This window comes from Rhinopithecus bieti, unplaced genomic scaffold (assembly GCF_001698545.2).
Source record: "Rhinopithecus bieti isolate Rb0 unplaced genomic scaffold, ASM169854v2 scaffold_8220, whole genome shotgun sequence".
NCBI classification, from domain to species: Eukaryota; Metazoa; Chordata; class Mammalia; order Primates; family Cercopithecidae; genus Rhinopithecus; species Rhinopithecus bieti.
In genome coordinates, this window is record NW_016806392.1 from 1,452,082 (window position 1) to 1,469,627 (window position 17,546).

The following is a 17,546-nucleotide window of genomic DNA, read 5'->3' on the forward strand; positions in this document are numbered from 1 at the left end:
ATGTAAATGATGAGTTAATGGGTGTAGCACACCAACATGGCACATGTATACATACGTAACAAACCTGCACTTTATGCACATGTACTAGAACTTAAAGTATAATAAAATAAAATAAAAAAAAAAAGAAAGTAAAAAGATGATAAAAAATATCATACAAAGAACAACCATAAGAACATTGAACTCATTATACTCATAATACACAATACAGACTATTAAAAATGTGAGTAGGATTTTAAAATGTATACTGTAGTGATAAGGGGGTCAACTCTTCAGGAAGACATAGCTATTACAATCATATATGCACTGGTATGAGCTAAATTGTTTCCTCTATATAGATGCTGAAATCCTAACTACTGAATATGACCTCATTAGGAAATAGGCTCTTTGCAGGTGATCAAGTTAAGATAAAATCAGATGAGCCTTAATTCAATATGACTGATGTCCTTATAAAAAGAAGAAATTTGAGTAGAGGGAGACATACACACAGGGAGAGTACCATGTGATTATGAGGGCAGAGATTAGCCAAGGAATGCCAAAGACTGCCACTAAACCACCAGAAGCTAGAAACAAGGCATAGAACAGACTTTCTCTCATAGCCCTTGAAGGGACCATCCCTGCTGACACCTCAATCTCAGACTTTTAGCTTCCAGGACTATAAGACAATAAATTTATGTTGTTCACGGCACCCAGTTTGTGTACTTGGTTAAGGCAGCCCTAGAAAGCTAATACATGAACTAATAACAGAGTATAATAACATGAAGCAAAAAATGACAAAAGAGGAGCATCAGCAAAATGGCAGTGGAGACAGCTGCAATCTTTCATTTCTCCACAGAAACATCAAACAACTAAAAGAAACTGCCAGAATAAACTTTACCAAAACTCTGGAAAATGGTGAAAAGATTACAACAACCAAGTGAAAGTAGACTCAAGTAAAAGACAACTTGAAAACTTTATGACATTTTTAACTTGCCTGTGCCCCAGCAAATTGGCAGTTTTGAAGTGTCAGAAGCCCACGTTCCCAGTGTGGAACCCTGGTCCATGGTTCCAAAGGAACAAGAGAAGATCTTACCCGCAAATTATTATGTAAGTCTGTTCTGACTGGTCTGGGAGATACCTAAAAGACTAATGAAAGGCATTTTTTTCTGTGTTGCTAGAATGCAGAACAGATAAGGAATGGACATAATGAAGAAGCTCTGCAAAGGGACCTAACAAACTACAGATCCTTAGGGCAAAAATTACAGTTTACACATATAGTAGATCACCTTCAGCACGGGAAGAAAAGTTGGAGAAGAGTATTTGGAAAATTAAGACATTCAAAATCATTCACGTACATGGGAGAGTCTAGAAAGTCACATGTATGCACAGGTTAAGCCACATGCTGACAAACGTCGTGAGAAGACCCTACACTTTTACCTTGGCTGATCCCTACCCTCTGTACAAGCTCTGTCCAAGAGTGAACTTGAACTTCACTCAGTGCAAGAGTGAACACACACTTTCTGCCAGCTTCAGAGAGCCCAGCACAAAGCCAGTCTGTGTGGCTTAGACACATATTTTGCTGGCTAATGATTACTTGTTTTCTTTTGTTTTGCTGTGTTTGCCTGTATTTGCTTAGTTCCTGATATAGAAGAAAATCACTGTCAAATAATAGCTTAACATTAGCTAAAGAAACAAAAAGACTTCAGTGATCACACCTCATAGAGCAAACAGTTTTGTAAAATCACTTTGGAAAATTTCACTAAATAAACTAACCTTAACAATATATTAAGTAAATAAAATTTAAAATCAAAAAACATTAGTGTGTTGGGGGGGGTCTGATTTACAGAGTAACCACATAGTAATTATAATTACTATAATTATAATGTCCAGTTTTCAAAAAAGTTACAAGGCATACAAAGAATTGCAAAGTATGGCTCATTCAAAGGAACAAAATAAATTGACAGAAAATATCTCTAAGGAAACCCAGACATCAAACTTACTAGACAAAGACTTTATGACAACTCTCTTAATTATACTCAAATGTCAAAAGGAAAACATAAACAAAGAAATAAAGGAATTAGAAAAGTATGAAAAAGTAAGAATATCAAGAAAGAGATACAGTAATTCTAGAACTGAAAACAACAATGATAAAAATTTTAAAATCACCAGAGGGATTCAAGAGTATATTTGCACACTCAGAAGAAGTCATGAGCTTGAAGATAAGAAAATGGAAAACATTGACTCTGAGAAACAGAAAGAATAACACATAAAAAATGAACAGAGACTAAGGAATCTGTAGGACATCATCAAAAAGACCAACATTCATATTTTAAAAGGATAAATTATGTTGTTAAAAACTTTACCATTCTTTCTTTTCACTTTTCTTTCTTCCTCCCTCTCCCTCATCCTCCTTCTTACTTTTCTTCCTCTTCCTTTCTCTTCTTCTTTCTCTCCTTCATTATCCCTTTTGCTCTGTTTCTCTTTCTCTCCCTTTCTTTTTTCTTTTCTTTCAATTTTCTCAATTACTAAGAGATGTTTAAATACCCTTACCGTGTTAGTAGATATGGTTATTTCTCCCTTCAGTTCTCTTTTGAGATTTATAGTCACTTTAAGCATAGAGATAACCCAAGCATAAGGCTCACAAGCAGACTTCCATACCATTCTTAATTTGGTCCTGTAATTCTTCATTGCTGTATTAACTCTCTGATGCTTTTAAGGATTTTTTTTTAACAAATTGTTTAGTTTTTCCCAATGGAATGTTTATTCTGAATTATCTAATTCATATTTTAAGTATATAGGGAGTTTAATATAAAATTTTTAAACTAATATTTGTGAAAGAATGTATTTGTCCATTTAACAAATATATTAATCCTCAAACTGTTATTGGTCAGCTGAGCATATAGCAATAAAAATAACTTAATTTTTATGTGTACAAATTTGTGGAATAAATTACTGAAATGAATAATTTAGTTAATAAATAACATGACAAAGAACATAAATTTTATACACTATAGAACACAGTAATGGAATAATAAATGATTAAAATTATTAATATTAGATAGAAAATGAAAGGGATCTTTGAGAGCAGACTTCAAGGAAACAATGAATTAGTCTTATGAGGAAAGAGTTACCTGTGGATAAAGGAGAAACTGAAAATGTATAAATCAAGACTTTTGAGCAAAAACAATAATATGACTATTACTCACCAATTCAGTACAGTGAAAAAAAAGTTGAAGAGCTATCTTGAAACTAAACCATGCTATACAAGAGTATGTAGGGTTTTGATAATTATGGGATTATTCTGAATCAATTTTAAATGTGATAGGAATATGTGAGATAATTTCACCAGAGAATAACATGATTGTGTTTGCATTTCAAAGCGGTATATATGGTACATTGTGAAGAATAAATACGTTACGTGGGCAAACAAATTGGGAGACTATTGTAATCCCAGAGAAAAAAGGTAGTGACTTAGATGAGAATGGTGTTAGTATGAGTGGTATGAGTGGTGAGAAGTCATTACGTCATGGATGTATTCCATAGGACTGGCCAAGAGAACTGCAGCTAAATTGGAGTGTAGGGAGTGAAATGGAGAACTCAAGGATGACTCTCAGCACTGGAAGGTGACAGCTGTCACTGAAGCATGCTGATGCCTCTTATTAGGAGAATTACTTGGGAATGGCAAGATCAAAACTTCTCACTTTCAAATTTATGAAAAATATTGTTTTCAGAACGAACGACTTTGGGATCAGAAAGCCATTGTTCTAATTGATGGTCCCATGACTACACAGGCTCAGACTCACAAAAGCAAAATTAAATCATCACAAAAGTGCTTCGATATAATTCTAGAGAACAGAGAATTATTGTAACATCATTTTGATTTTAGGAGAGGTAGCAGTTCCCTTTTTAGCTTAAACGCTATTTTTTTTTAAAGCTCAGTCAAGAGACTCCATTATAATTTTCAAAAATTGTGTAACTGAACTTCTCATATTAATAAATACCACTATGCTTAAATTTGTCAAAACATTTCCTCATCTGCAACTCTTATCTTTTCATTGCAATCATTTTCACAAAGTGACTGCAGCTAACTGACCCTAAAAGGTGAAAATCTTGGGTAGGTTATCTGATCTAGTTAGTTTTGAAAACAGGATCTAGAGATTATTTAATATGGAATAGGTCACCTGAAATGAAGTGTTTACTGAAAACAGCTTGGATCAGCCCAGTTTTCTACCATTGAACCATATATTTGGTTTAAAAACACAACAACTCTGGGGAACATTGACTACTTCCAACTTGTTGAAGATGTTTAAGAAAAGAGCATAAAATTATAAATGACCATCTGAGGCCTTTATAGTCTCTGCTCAAGAGACTAGAGTCTTCCGTTCTTAACAGAACACCCAAACATGTTAATAATTAGGCAAAATTTAAATATCAGAGAGATAATTTTATCTTGAAGATTGTTAAATTACAATGATGATTCACTACCTTGCCACGTCTCTGAGTCAAAAATTAGATCTTTGTTTAGGAATCAATGGTACTCTGCAACTTGGAAATAGGAAGATTTTAGAAGATTCAAACATTGACTTTGTTGTGTGCAAAAAAATGACGTACTGAGATAAGACAAGTCCTTCCTTGCAAGGATACATCTAATTCTCATACACCACTTCCGCTAACCTAAATATAGCTTCCGGATCACTAACCAGTGTCAGAGAGCAGTCTATGCAACTACAAATTCAAAAGATGTCAAATACAGGGTCAAGCCTAGAATGAGAAGCCTTAGCTAATTAAGTATGCTTTTTTCCCTAAATTCATATTAACAAAAACATGTGGATATGTCAGAAAATGCATTCTAAGTTCACTCAACATAGGAGGGAGAAACATAATTTTAAATTAAGAGCTGACGCACTCTCTTCCTAACAAAATAGCAAGTACAATGAAATATCACACCACAGGAGGGATTTCACCAATTAGTGTCAACATCAAAACCTTAAAATAGGCAAGGAAAATGCAGATTCACAATTAACTCTTCTACTTGTTTTGTTCAGAGAAGAAATGGTTCTGAGAGAATGATAGTGAATTAATACAAGTCGGTTTAGTTGGTGCTTTCAATTGCTACTTCTGAAGAACTCCTTTAGCTAGAATAAATTTATGAGGATTTTGGCCTGTGGTATTAGATATGGTTATTAATGTTTTCCTCTAATTTGCATTGTTCAATGTGGTAAATATGAGCTGTATATGGCTACTTAAATTCAAATTAATTATGATGAAATACACTTAAATATTCAATTTTTTAGTCACTGTTGGTTCATTATGTAATATCTTCAGCTAAGATTTTCCATCTAAATATACTAAGAGGTGGCTTAGTTAACTGGTTGTCTCACAAATATTGAAGCTGTTGTTAGCTCCTGATATATTGTCTGCAAATAAAATATTCATGAGCCTCTTCCTAAAATCAGCAGTCTGGGGATAATTTTATAAATTGGATACAAGTTGGAAATCTACACTCTTTAACTGTTTGAAATAGTAGCTTCCCGGGGAAGAAAATCAAATTCATAAGATATGTTAGGACAATTTAACTCAAGATGTTCAAAACTGAAATGACATATTCTACAACACGGAATAAAGTCTCCCCCTAACAACTAAAGCAAAAGAGGGTTCGACCTTAAAGACCTGCATTTCCCTAACAACCTAAAGCAAAACAGGGATTGACCTTAAAGACCTGCATTCTCCTCATCCCCCAGCCAATCAGTTTTCAAATATTACATTTTATTTCGAAAGGTCGTTATCCCCCAGTCTCTTGTTTCTAGACTTGGCACATATCTAAGTTTGTTACCTCTATCTACTGACTGTCTTCTCTTCAAACAGTATCTACGCCTGCCAAATGTGAACGTACGAAAAACAAATCAGAATCTGACATCCTGATTTAAACTGCTTATTAGTTAACACCCTCAAGATAACATCTGGGTTCTTAGCTGCACTGAGTCAAGCCTGCTTACATCTTTTTTTTTTTTTTTTTTTGGTCTTCTGCTGCACTTTTCCTTCCACATCACACTCCAGCAGTGCCAAGCTGTGCGGGCTTTCTACCCCGTTTCCACTATTTTCTGTCTGCTGAGATTTGACTCTGAAATACCATGCACACTTTAATCCCCCTGACTGGCTCTTAGCCAGCTCTAATGATCCAGCTCCAGTGTTTGGGAGAGAGGCTGCTGTGTCACCAGGGCCCTCTTCAGCCAGACAAACTTTCACATTTCCAGTGTCCACAGCAAACAGACACAGGAAGACTCATATACCATGTAACTGAAATATTTAGAAAGACTGATCAAGCTGAAAAACGGCTAAATAAAAAGTATTTTGCCCTACTAAAATGGCAAAAAAATAGCTGTATATTAACAAATTGAAAACTAGATGCAAAGCTGTACTTACGTGACCTGCAATTGCTGAAATATCAATAGCTGTTATTGCCATTGGGTGTTCTGCTATGGGCAGGAGAGGTTTGGATGAATAAAATAAACTTGGTTAATAAAATAAACTTATATAATGTATTTGGTTAATAAAATATAGTTAAAATATATTATTACTGTAACCACATAATTATTTGATTAATAAAATAAACAGATAATTCATACATTTATATATGTTTCCTATGTGTAATTTGTTTCTTCTACTTCCACTGTAACAACATTACGAATTACGTAATTTTTATCGAGGTGTTTACATAATATGTTCTATCAAAAGTAGTGGTCAAACTGATTAAAAATATAGATATATTCAAAATGCATAAAATTCGAATTTTTTTTTTTTTTTTTTTGACAGAGTTTCACTTTGTTGCCCAGGCTGGAGTGCAGTGGCATGATCTAGGCTCACTACAAGCTCCGCTTCCCAAGTTCATGCCATTCTCCTGCCTCAGCCTCCTGAGTAGCTGGGACTACGGGCGTCCACCACTATGCCCAACTAATATTTTGTATTTTTTCATAGAGACGGGGTTTCACCATGTTAGCCAGGATGGTCTCGATCTCCTGACCTCGTGACCGCCTACTTCGGCTCCCAAAGTGCTGGGATTACGGGCGTGAGCCATCATGCCCAGTCTAAATTTTTTTTTTAAATACAGTTATTAAACACAAAACCTTCTATATAAGCTTTCAAAGTTATTTTATTCTAATATTAAAATGGCTTCTTATAATAAAAAGGCAAAGGTGAATCACAACTAACAAATATTTAAAATGTGATTAGAGCTACATTGTGTAATTTTTTATACTTTGAGTATATCTAATTAAATGTTTCATAAAAACAATAATGTTCACATTTAATGTCAGTGTGGAGACCTGTGTGAGCAATCGATAGGATGCTTCAAGCATGTTACATGCAGAACTAAATCTATGCAAATTTAATGATGACAGAGGTTGTACAGTATTCCAAACTAGTCTTCAGATACCATGTGTTACTGCTACAATGAGCACACTAACTTCTCAGTACCTTAACACCCAGAGTTTGGAAAAGGTGGACGGCCATGAAGATGGATGCTGTACACTACTGAGAAAAGAGAATTTAATATATAAGATTTGATTGCATTTATATGATTTATAAAAAAAAATTAACAAGTTAAATCATGCATCTTTTCTATTAACTAAACACACCTATCACTCAAACCTTCTCAAATTTCTCATTCTGCCCACTTCAATAAACCTGATGTATATGAGGTTTGTTCATTATTGCTTGTTGAACAGTTCTTGCCAGCATCTGTCTCTGCTGGCACAGGTGCAACACACAAGCTTTAATGGCATTACTTTTCTCTTGGGTACAAAGGACAAGAAATGTTGGAGAAGCATAAGAAGCATGTGTTTGTGGACTGATTGCTGTTATTCACAAGAGGGAATGTTTGTGGTATAAATCACGCTGAGCCAGAGCCAGATAACCCTTCATTTTAACCAGTTCCTTAATGCAGAATACACTTAATGCAGAAACAGGGTCATAAGCCTTCCGCAACCCTAAGACCCAGGTCCTGCTTGACTCTCCTTTGCTTAGTGATAGCTTGGTGCAAAGCTTATGTTGAATGAAAGAAGTCTGGGTCAGGAAAAAGCCAGTTTGACTCTCAATAAACAAACTCTCAAGAAAAGCTTTCAGATCAACCTTAGCAATGAGTACCTTGGAATGTACTCATTGCGAATGATTCATTGTGGAAAGAAGGGGTTATTCTTAGTCAGACAAAAGTGTAATGTCCTGAGAGGTAAGTAGAAAGTAGTGGCAATTAAGTTCTACAACTAAGAAAGGCAGAACAGAGTGATAATGTTTATCAAAGAGTGTAATTTAAGAAAAAAACTAAAATCACAGAAAGAGCAGCTAAAATAAACTTTGTTTTGTTTTATGATTTTGAGTTAAATGCTATTTCTAAGTCAGAGAAGACAGATTTTTTAAAATTTAAGTGAAAGGCAATCAAGAACAAAATTTTAACTAAACTACTATATATTTTGTTTAAAAATCCTATAATTCAATTTTAACAGCAAAATATGTGTTGCTTGTTGAAATAAAATATCAAAAATAAAAAATGTATCTGTGTTTGTGCATACATATATATACACACAAACATATATGTATGTGTGTGTGCATGCATATATGTGTGTGGGTTAGTCCATTTGTGCCGCTATAACAAAATTCCACAGACTAAACAGCAGAAATGTATTTGCCTGAGTTCTGAAGGCTGAAACGTCTTAGGTCAAGGAGCCAACAGGTTTAATGTCTCTGGAGAGCATAACCTCTACTTCCAAGATGATGCCTTGTTACTGCATCCTCCAGAGGGGACAGAAGCTATAAATTCACACGGTGGAAGGGATGAAAGTTGGGAACTCACCCCATCCAACCCTTTTTATAAGGTTGCTAATTTCATGCATGAAACTGTACCCTCATGATTTAATCACCTCCTAAATGCCTCACTTCTTAATAACACCAAACTGGCAATTAAGTTTCAATACATACATTTTGGGGGACATTAATACAATGTAATATGATTTTCTATTTAGTTTTCTACCTATAATTTTGTATAAATTTTATAAAACGATTTTACTGTATTTAGCATGCTTAGCAATATTTTTGTATAAATGTTTGTATAAATTTTATCAAGTACTGAATATTTCATTATCAATTTTAACAAGTGGAATATTTTAATTCAATTGCACATCCATGGAAGTTTACTTTACTTCCAATATTTTACGAATATGTCTTGCATCTAATTTGTTTCAAATGTCCTTTACTATTTTATTAAGGTAAATTTCTAGAAGCGAGAAGACTTCGTCAAACAGCATACATCTTATTAACCTTCTGTTAAATGTTGATTGCCATCCCCAAATATTAAACTAATTTAGGATCCCATCATTAGTGCATGAGACTATTCAGGGCTGTAATTGTTGATGTATTCGTCTTCAACGTGTGTGTAACCTTTCTTTTTTACACATCCTGGAGCAGGAAATAACATGCAGGGAGGAAATAAAATCACATAGAAGCCTTTTGATTGCTTGAAGCAGTGTAGTTGTAAACTCTCCTTTTGGACTACATGACAAACAAATAAACCTAAAATCATTCTGTAAGGAGGGTCTTACCTTGTTTTCTTCCCTCTTTAGGCCATGATCATGGCTGTGTTTCTCTGGGAGTACATGTGTAGCCCGAGTGTCTATGCATAATCCAAATAATTGGGAATAAACAATAAAAAGGAATTCTGACAAGGCAATAGTATTTGGGAATGCGTTATTATATTTTACAACCTAAAACTTTGGATAAATATATTTACATGTGAATCTATAAACACTGGGGTAGCTACCCCATTTCTGTTATTACCATCCTAGACCATGTCACCATCATCAACTACAGAGACGATTGTAACAGGCATCTACCTATACCCCCATTTCTTCCCGTATCCAGTTGACACACATGCATGCATGCACATGCACACACACACACACACACACACACACACAGTCCTCTCCATGGCAGCCAGAGTGACTCTTTTAAAACATGTACCTAATTGTATCACTTCTCTGCGTTACCTTCCAATGTGTTATCTTCTCATTTAGAATGAAAACCAAAGACTTTACATGAACTTCAAGATTCTTTTAAAAATCTGCGTGTCTATTACCTTCCTGACTCCACCCCATCAGTCTCCCTCTCACTCACTGGCTTTGGCTACATTGGCCTCAACATTTCCAAAACAGCTGAAACACACAACTGCCTCGAGACTTTTGCATTTGCTTTTCTGTTTGACTGTAATATTATTCCTCTCAGGAATTCACGCTTCACTGCCTCACTTTCTTTAGGTCCCTTCTCAGTTGTCACCTTATCAGACAGGTATTTCACTAAATGCACACACACAGGCACACAGATTTTCTTGCACTTCTAGAGTACTGACAGTCTCTTGATATCATACAATCAAATATTTTCATTTGATGTCCCCATTATTCAACAAGATTTATATTGTCAACAATGCTGGTAATGGAGGTTTATTTTCAAATCCTTGTGTTATTACTTGCAGATTGAGGAGCGAGCTTAAAAAATAAATTATTTACCGTCAGAAATATAAATGACATTATGTCTTTTTAATAATATAATTAATTATCCTCACTTTCTCCACATATCAAGAGTTGTTAGTTTTGCTCATTTGAGCCTAAGTCTCTGTACTTAGATAGGAAATGATTATTTAGTTGGTAGAATGCTTTTCTTGAAACATTAAGAAATGGACACTGACACTGATTGCTGTTTGGTGATAATGTGTTTTAGCAAAATGATCCCATTTTATCTTCACAACAGTCTTTTGGGATAGATCCCACTTATGGTTAAACTGAGAACCCTAAGGTTGAAATGACTAGTAAGAAGTCACAGAAAGCAAAAGTGGCTAAAATGCGTATTTAAAAAAAAAATCTTAATCTGTTCCTACTGTTACATTACTAGTTTTACAGGAAGGAAAGAATTTTTTTCCCACATTCCCTCCTCTCTCCCAACTTTCAGATACAAGCATAATTTCCACCTAGTTCTACCCATGCTCCTCTCTGCTACTCTTTTTTGGGCTGCTGATATATTCAAAATATTAATAAAGTCTTAAAGAAAAAATAAATGTGTGCCCTGCTATGACATACTTTTATGATATAAAATCTCACTAATATTACCACACCAGGAACACTAATTTAAACACATCCAATGTTTCTTCATCTCCTTTTTCCAGAAGCTCTAAGCCTTTCAAAGAACACATTTATTTTAGAATGTTGTTTATTGATTTGAGGAATGATGTCTATCATGAAATTTAAGTTATAATCAGTCAATCTTCTAGTTGTTTTTCAAGCACATTATATATAATTTTGATTCCTTTTTCTTTATTTGTGCAGTTTCTTGTCTCAAATGCTCTCATCTATTTATACACATCCTTCTGAATCTACTAATCTTTAGAGGTTATTTCAATAAATCCATAAAATCATGAATTTCAAAAGTATGCATTGAGCTCCCCAATCTGAGAAAGTCTGTATTAATTCCCCTAATATTTATATTATGTATACATACACAGTTATATTATTCTTACATATATGTAATATTTTATATATACATAGTTATAGAACACCATTAATAATATTTATAGTGTTATATATACATGTATGCATAAACTCTATGTAACACTATATATGCAATATATAGTAAATATAATATTATACACACACAATTATATAATAAACACCAAGGTAGCCAATAAACAGAATTACAGATGTCAAATTGTGACATTTTTAAATTCCAATAAATTGTAAGGAAATAAGAGATTACAGTTACGTGTAATGCCTTTCTGTATTCTTCTTCATTCTTAATTTCAGTCCACTGTGGTAAACTTTATTTTGAGATCATTGATTTTACCTCCTAGAAATTCAGAAATACAGTGTTATGAGGCTATATAACATAAATACTGTTATATTTATACAAAATGTGATACATCACCAAAATACATATAGCACTATGCCATGTGATTATTAAATTTCCTTAAATGATGCTACAGTACACATATAACTCTGAAATATTTTTAAATGATCATTATACTTTCAAGAATTACAACTGAGAAACACAGGTAGATCTAGTTTGTAATTTTATACTAATACACTGTGTGCGATATTTTAATAATAAACATTTAGAATTTTGTTAAATTTGCAGCTAGAATTGGAAGTTCAAGGTCATAGATATATTCATCTTAAAATTCTTGCCACATGGATCTTCAAAATGGCCCTACTAATTTACAGCCCTCTCCAAAATGCATGTGAATTTCTATATCTCTGCATATCTCCCAAGTTATAAACATAAAATTGCTTTACATTTTGCATAAGTTTGCATTTTCTCATTACTATTAAATTTGAGCATCTTCTCATATGTCAATTGGCCATTTGGTTTTCTTTCTTATAAATTACCCTGTCATGTAATATCATGTTCTCATTTTTTTATGAATTGTTTTTCTTGCTTGGTCATATACTTATATCATTAATTAGTTTATAATTTTTTAGCTGTGTGAAGTAAGGATTAACTTGATTTTTCTTGGACTGATTAAATTTTCTCAGAAAAATTAAAATACATTTAGGGATAAAGTAATTGCCTATCTTTACCAGTGTTGTATGTTGCAACATCTGGTTAGAAAATAAAATTCCATTAGTTTACTTGTCTATTTCTATGGCAATTCCATTCTATTTTAATGATTCAGATACATAATGAGCTTTGTAATTTTAGACAGAAGATTTTTAATGGTGATATATTTAGACTAAATTTCAAATTTTAATAACCTTGCTAATTTTAAGTTTGAGCTATAAATTACTAAGAAAGTTGATTTTTAATTTCTGCTGTTATCTATTTCTTGTTGTTTTGAATATTATCAATTGTTTCTATGTGTTTGTAATTTGAGACTAAACTTGGTTTTGTTGTCACAAGCCCTATGCTTATCATTTAAACCAGACATGTTGGCTCTAAATAATATATTATTGTTTTCCATTTAAGCATAAACAATTAATTTCTAGAGCATTGAAGGTATTGCTCTCTGATAGGAGCATATTATTATACTCCTGTTGACCCAAAGCTTTACATATACAAGTATATACTTATTTTATGTTTAGATACATTTCTTGTTCTTTAAATATCATAGTATTGTATCTTCGTTATTTCATTTGATGTTCCTTGTATTTAAGTTCCATTTGTATAAAAGTGTTACTATATGAACATCTGAATATAAACCTCATTATCAATTGAAAAGAAAAGTGAATTGGTCTTGGATAGACAACACATATACTGAATATAGACATTGTCATAAAGGGAAGAGTAGCATGAGCAACCATTCCAGTTAGAACAAGACTGGAACAACACTATGCTAAAGAATCAGAATTTCAAAATAAAGAAGTTGGTTTGCCAGCAATATTTAAAAAGAGTCCATTTTATCTAAGTCTATTTTATTTAAGTTGGGAATTGGTAGGAATAGTTAAAAACTTGTGTTTTGCTTTCTCATGAATGAAACTCATATATAAGATTACTTTTGTTTGTTTTTTGTTTGTTGGTTTTTGAGACGGAGTCTCGCTCTATCGCCAGGTTGGAGTGAAGTGGCGTGATCTCAGCTCACTGCAACCCTCACCTCCTGGCTTCAAGAGATTCTCCTGCCTCAGCCTCCCAAGTAGCTGAGACTACAAATGCATGCCACCATGCCAAACTAATTTTTGTATTTTTAGTAGAGATAGGGTTTCACCATGTTAACCAGGATGGTCTCTATCTCTTAACCTCATGATCTGCCCGCCTCGGCCTCCCAAAGTGCTGAGATTACAGGTATGAGCCACTGCACCTGGCCAAGATTACTTTTAATATAATATTTTAGTTTTCTTTTTCATTATCTGTCATTCTTCTAGTAATGTTTCACAAAAAAGTCCAAATCCCTTGGCCTGATATTTCAGGATCTGTACACTTTATTTCTAACACCATTTCCACATTCAATTTAGATTTCAACCTCACACTCTCCTGGGACAAAACGTAAAGCCACTATTCATCTGTTGAGAGAGAGGTGTTCTAAAGGGTAAATATTGGTTCACTTTGTCACCTCAGAGTGCAACACTCACTGATAAGGAATAAAGTATAGCTCAACACCCAAAAAAGTCTCATAAGGTGGTTATGCTGCCACCTCTAAAATAATGGTTACTTGGGCATGTACACCAGCATGGCTAGAGGTGCATCTGTCAGAAGAGAGGTCCTGCATTCCTCCCCATTGTTTGTCAAAGTTAAGCTCAGCTCTCCTTCTCTGGAGACCTTTGATTACTTGCTATCAAGTCATGGACAGTTCATTGCCCCACAGTAAACAAGGCAATGTGAACAATTAGAATGTGAACAATTAGAGTCTTTCCAACAGGACTGGGGCTAGTCTAGGAATCCAGAAGGCAGAGGGCACAAAGCTAACGCACTTGACTGCACCCTTGGCTATGGAACATTCGTTTTTCCTTTGCCTGCCTGACAATATCACATGAGGGTGTCTGGGTGAGAGTAGGGGGAAGGTAGTGGCTAAGACGGTCTTATGATATCTCTCTTTTCAGAGTAATTACAATCCAATCTTGAACACACACCAACCACATACTTTTTTCCAAATGAACCAAGCATTTTCCCTCTTGTTTGTGTTATTTTATTTTAGTTTATTTTATTTTTGAGGTGGAGTCTTGCTCTGTTGCCCAGACTGGTGTGCACCGGCATGATCTTGGCTCACTGCAACCTCTGCCTCCCAAGTTCAAACAATTCTCCTGCCTCAGCCTCCCCAGTAGCACACGCTACCACCTGGCTAATTTTTTTTTTTTTTTAAGTAGACATGGGGTTTCACCATATTGGCCAGGTTGGTCTCAAACTCCTTACTCAAATGATCCACTCGCCTTGGCCTCCCAAAGTGCTGGGATTACAGGCGCGAGCCACGAAGCCCATTCATTTGTGCTTATTTTATAAACTTCCTACTATATATTCTCAAATTCCAAAATAATGAATTGCTACCAGCAGGCAGTTCTCTACTTGAAGATCTCATAATAAGAGCATTTATACACCTCTTCCTTTCAGAGATTTGAGGATTTTAAGGGAAAAAAATGATAACATGTAGTGTCAGAGGATAATGTTTTTAAAATGATAAAATCATACTTCTTGTAGGAATGTATAATAAATATATGTAAATATATTTTATCAGTTTCATTTTAATGAGAGAACCAGTAAGATATTAATGTGGCAAAAGGGAATTCAAAACACACACATAAATAACAACAGAGATGAACCTAAGGAAAGTATGCTAAATGAAACAAGCCAGTCACAAAGAAACAAATGCTGTATGATCCCAGTTACATGAGGTACATAGAGTAGTGACATTCATAGAGACAGAAAGTAGAATGGTGGTGCTGAGGGCTGCAGGAGAGGAGAATGGGTTGGTATGTTTCATAGTTATGGAACTTCAGTTTTGCAAGACAAAAAGAGTTCTGGAGATTGGTTGCATGACAAAACAAGGTGAACATACCTCAGGTTACTCAACTACAGACTTAAAAGTGGTCAAAATGGGCCAGGTGCAGTGGCTCACGCCTGTAATCCCAGCACTTTGAGAGGCCAAGGCGGTGGATCACGAGATCAGGAGATCGAGACCATCCTAGCTAACACGGTGAAACTCCGTCTCTACTAAAAATGCAAAAAATTATCCGGGCGTGGTGGCAGGTGCCTGTAGTCCCTGCTACTGGGCAGACTGAAGCAGGAGGATTGTGTGAACCTGGGAGGCAGAGCTTGCAGTGAACCGACATTGTGCTACTGCATTCCAGCCTGGGCGACAGAGCGAGACGCCATCTCAAAAAAAAAAAAAAAAAAAAAAAAAGGTCAGGATGGAACATTTTATGTATTTTATGTTATGTATAAATTTCCACAATTGAAAAGAAAACACATGTAGATAATTGAGGATGCTGAAATAAATTCAAACATACATAGATATCTGTAAAATAGCTCCACACAATCAAAGTTACATACTGCTTTAGAAACAGATAACTTGGAAGGCTGTACCTGAACAAGAATTGGCAAGCTTTTTCTAAAATGGCCAGATAGTATGTTAGGCTTTGTAGTCCAGAAGGTCTCTATTGTAATGACTCAGCTGTGCTGTTGAAGAGCTAAGGTAGCCGTAGGCAATATGCAAAAAAAAAAAAAAAAAAAAAAAAAAGTGTGTGGCTGTGTTCCAATAAAACTCTTTACAAAAGCAGGCCTATCTGGCCTGCAGGCTGTAGTTTCCACCAACAAACCTGACATTCCCTAGGACACTTTGTTTCTTTTTGGCTATTTCAAAGCAATCCTTCGTGAAAGTCTCCCACCTGTTGTGATTTTAATATTCTCAAAGAAAGAAATATTCAAAATCACATGGAGAGCTGATCTCACTAGGCATGACCTGTTATTTACAAAGGGACAAGTAATAATCATGTAGGTCACCTTGAGTTTCCTTTGCAAGTCTAGAACTGTGCAATGTTGAGCCACTACTGATGCTACAGGTCTATCTTCCACCTGGAAGTTTTTATAAGGAAATATTGGACGTTTAAATGCTTTTGATATGTGGTATGTCAAAAGTAAAATGCAAGCCCCAGAAATGTTCTTCATCATAATTAATCTATGGTCATCATAAATTTGGGAGAAGTCTTCATTTCTTGAGGACCCCAATTTTCCTAAAGCTCATGGCCTGACCTTTTTTATACCTGTGAGGCTAAGAACCAGACTTGTTTTTCTGGAAGTTCTTTGTAGGCAACAGTTCCATATGTAACATCAATCAATCCTTGTCCCTCAGAAGTGGCTGGTTCTATCTGATTAAATGAGCACCATTGTCAAAGATGACACCGTAAGGGAGACCCTACGGTGCATAATTGATTGTCCATACATCCCATAAAAAGAAAATATTCTTATTGAAACCGTGCAAATAATCACTTTGCCGTAAAAAGCAGAGACGTAGTAAAAGTTTCTGAATTCCGAGGCATGAGTGAGGAACAAGACTCATTTTTAAATCTCATTTTATTTCACAAAAGTATCATCTACTAAATTGCTGGGGATTATCTATTAAGAAAAAAGAGAAGGAGCTTCCTCATATACTCAGAAAATAGACTACTAAGACAACATAAACAACCTTACAAACAAATAACTGTACTAAAATTTATTTCCCTCATTACTTCTTACAGATCTGTGTAATGAGTTCTTAGTTCACTGGACCCTGGGTTGCTGTCTATTAAAAAACAGTCCTGTTTATCTGGACTCAGTCCACTGCTATAATGTGAAATTTTCTAAGCACATCAGCTTCAAATGATTCATCTATTCTTTTTTTTTTTGGAAACAGAGTCTCGCTCTGTCACCCAGGCTGGAGTACAGTAGTGTGATCTCGTGTGACCGCAACCTCTGCCTCCCAAACTCAAGCTATTCTCCTGCCTCAGCTTCCCGAGTAGCTGGTATTACAGGCACATGCCACTACCGCCTGGCTAATTTTTGTATTTTTAGTAGAGATGGAGTTTCACCATGCTGGCTAGGCTGGTCTTGAACTCTTGACCTCAAGTGATCTGCCC

At 34.9% G+C, this 17,546-nt stretch overlaps 1 long non-coding RNA gene across 5 annotated transcripts in view; it reads right to left on the bottom strand.

Moving 5' to 3' along the window:
* Window positions 1-17,546, bottom strand: part of LOC108532128 (uncharacterized) — a 97,239-nt gene that overhangs the window by 35,633 nt on the left and 44,060 nt on the right. For 2 of the 5 annotated variants that reach the window (XR_001886366.1, XR_001886367.1), the window contains 4 exons: window positions 11,767-11,856; window positions 9,567-9,637; window positions 7,450-7,506; window positions 6,400-6,452 (listed from right to left, as the gene is read on the bottom strand). This is a non-coding gene — a long non-coding RNA (uncharacterized LOC108532128). Of the gene's footprint in view, window positions 1-6,399; window positions 6,453-7,449; window positions 7,507-9,566; window positions 9,683-11,766; window positions 11,857-17,546 lie in introns of all 5 variants that reach the window. The other 3 variants (XR_001886369.1, XR_001886368.1, XR_001886370.1) reach the window with 3 other exon arrangements.